This window comes from Diceros bicornis, chromosome 15 (genome assembly GCF_020826845.1).
Source record: "Diceros bicornis minor isolate mBicDic1 chromosome 15, mDicBic1.mat.cur, whole genome shotgun sequence".
Lineage (NCBI taxonomy): Eukaryota > Metazoa > Chordata > Mammalia > Perissodactyla > Rhinocerotidae > Diceros > Diceros bicornis.
In genome coordinates, this window is record NC_080754.1 from 27,434,664 (window position 1) to 27,438,153 (window position 3,490).

The window sequence follows — 3,490 nt, forward strand, 5'->3', positions numbered from 1 at the left end:
CTCTGTGGTTCAGGGACAGGAGAGCATGTAGGCAGGGGGCTCTTGTGACATGGGAACTATGCAAAGGATCATTGAGTGACCCATGGGCATCAATGCCACAGGTCACAGATTTCATGGACTGATTTTTAAAAAATCAATTTTATTGAGGTATAATTTACGTAAAATAAAAATATATCCACTTTAAGTGTACTGTTGAATGAGTTTTCAAAATATGGAACATTTCCATAGTTTTTAATATCTGGTATGCTTCCTGGTCTAGCTAACAGTGCCAGGCAGGGGCCTGGCAAGAAATAGATGGCCCAGTTAAACTGGATAACTTGAGAAGAAGGACTGTTTGCAAAGGCGTGAGCATGGTGTAGGGGAAGCACAAGATGGTCCCTTGTAGCAATGCCAGAGAGCTGTTACCACTGCCGGATCAAAGGAGTGGAGAGGAGGAAGCTGTTACCAGAACCTGGGAAGAGAGGCTGTGAGGCGAGAGAGACTGTGTGGAGAGCACTACCTCACAGGAGCTATGGCTTTCAGTTGAGGGGCACAACCTGCCTGCCAGACTGGGGTGATCCTGCTGGGGAGTCAGGGAGATAAATACTCCAGTCATACTCTCCTCTCTCTCTGATTTCCTGCTAGGGCTCCCCTGGGTATAATTCAACTAGAAGTCAGAAGGTAAGAGAGCCCCCTTTGTTAGTTTTTACAGGTTATCCTCTTGGGGCATTCCTAGGACAAGGGTGAAAATGAGGGGCAGTCAGAAGACATGTGTTATACTGATTAGTGAGTTTAAGGAAAAAGTAGCACTATCTCTTGTGAGAAGGTTGTGAGCGAAGAGGAAAGGCCATTTCAAGCTTAGCAGTTTCTCAGCCCATGCCATATGACCTATATTAGCTAACTGTTGATGTATAACAGTATAACCAGAGTATCTTGAAACAACACACCTATATTATCTCACAGTCAGGAGTCTGGGTACTGCTTAGCTACATTTTCTGCTAGGGTCTCACAAGGCTGCAACCAAGATGTTGGCCAGGGCTGAGTTCTCATTTGGAGACTCCACTGCGGGAAGGATCCACTTCCCTGCTTACGTCGTTGTTGGCAGCATTCAGTTCCTTGCAGCTGTGGTACAGAGAACTTTAGGTTTTTGCTGGCTGTTAGTTGGAGGCCGCCCTCTGCTCCTGGAGCCCACTCACAGTTCCTTGCCATGTGAGGTTCCCCATCATGGCTTCAAACACTTTTTACCAGAACTACCAACCTGGGAAGCCAAAAAGGTACAGTGGGGAAGAATGTGAAGTACCAAGGGGTTCTAGAAGTAGCAGATCTCAGGAAAACATCAGCAAAGTTTCATCTTCAGAAGGTGAGGACCCCATTGTGAGTGGAACTCCTGTGAGCAAATCTGAGAACAAATAAGGCCAGGCATAAACGCTGGAGGGGGATGGAAGGGGGAGGTAGAGAAGAAAGGTGAGAAAATTACATAGGCCCAGTGGTGGCAGATTTAAGAGAGGAAACTCCTTTAGAAAGCAGAGGGAGTATCCCTTGGTAGCAGCCACTGGTGATGAAGAGAAGGAAGAGGCTGGAGGTAAGAGACTGCCAGAAACAGAGTGAGATTCTAGGGTTTATATGGAAAAATAATAAGAATAGCTGGAATATTGTGAGAAAAAAAGAGCAATGAGAGATGACTTGCTGTATCATAAAACTTCAATAATTAAAACAATATGTTATCAATGGATGAATGGATAACATGCCAATGGAACAGAATAGGAAATCTAGATAGAGACCGTAACATGTATGGGAAAACTGCCGATCTCATATAGGGAAGTGTGATGGTATTGGTTGTGCTGGAAATGGGTTTACTGGAAGTGAGACCACCTATAATTAGCTGACTTTCAAAGCATGAGGCTGTCACTGATTGGTTGGTTTTTCAGAGGTGTGTTCAATGAACCAAGTTGTCATTGATTGATTGGACAGGTTTATAACCTGTTCTGGTGGTTTACATGTTACCATGACTATAGAACAATCAGTCTTTTCCTCAGAGTCTGGGAACTTATTCCCAAGGGGAAATTTTTGTAATTAATTATAAAGAAATGGTCAATTTTTCTAATACATAAAGAGCCCCTAGAAATCAAGAAGAAAGTCCAACAACCCAATAGAAAAATAAGCAAAGAATGCAAACAGAAAAATAAATACCTATGATCCTAGAACATTGATTAAAAAAACAACTTCAACCTCATTCAAAATAAATGTTTTCTATAGTAACTACTCTCAAGACTCTGGAGGAAAACAAACCACATTCCATAAAATTACAGTAAAATGTCAAAATAACTTTTTGGCATTTAAAGATAACAAGGCAAAAGTCACCTAATTTAGAGTAAATGTTTCAGAAAAATACATGATACATAAATGTTTTTTAAGCCAAAGAAAGAAGACGTGGTTGGCTCAGCTCTCATCTTTTCAGTTGCTTTTGCTGTTATGCAACATTAAAACTGCCGCTTCTCCCTCCATTAAAAACCTAAGTCTTCGTTTTAATTAGGCCTCATCTATTTTTCAGTTTGTGACCTGTTTTCATCAGTGCCAAAGGAAATTTTTTCTTCTAAAAATAAACCAGTCAAATTCATGTAATTTTCAGCTTGATACAAATAAAAGCTTTAAATATAAGTTTTCTAAGCATTTGCCAATAGAAGGAATCAAGTAAATCTTTTTTGGTTTACAAAGTGCTTTTCCAAACAACCATTCTTCAGATCCTGAGATTTTTGAACACTGTTTTCAATTCAATAAACTTAGAATACAGTTGTAGAAATTACAGCACCTCAAGCTCTTTGGGAGTGGAAAGATTCTCACACGTTAAAACCACAGTGATTTAGTATCATCTCAGTGCCTCTTGCTAGAATTATTACACAATTCCTCTGTTATCTGACTTTTTGCAACCTAGGTTTATCTGGAGAGTTACTTCATTATGATCTATTTCAATTACTCAAACGCCCTCCTTTAAATCTTGTGTTCTAACTCTTATTTCTAGCATGTATCCCCTTATGAGCTCTGGGGATTCAGTGATGGGGTCTGAGGCCTTAATTTTAGATGGAATATCAGACGGATTCTTGGCATCCCTGTAGGTGAGGAACTGGAAAGCTTGGGACTCGGGACAATGGTGGCTTTAGGTGAGTCTGTGTATGGGGTGGCACACACAAACCTTACTCTGCTGTATCATCAGTTCTGGTCTAGGTGGGGACACTCGGGTATAATCAGGGCAATGGAAAGTGAGTGAGTGGGAGGGCTTCCTATAGGTACTTGGTAAGGTTCTCCAGTTTTCTTCCATAGCCCCTTAATGAGGTTTTACCTCTCCTGGGCATTTGTTTAAGCATCATTTTCCCACACATATTACTCCATCTTGTCAAGATAGAAGCTTTCCGTGTTTTTGCTTTAGAAATTTCAAGACATCTTTGTTCCAGCATCCATTAAAGGAAAACATCTCTGGTGTGCTTTTTTCCCCTCGTCTCTCCACTCTTGCCTG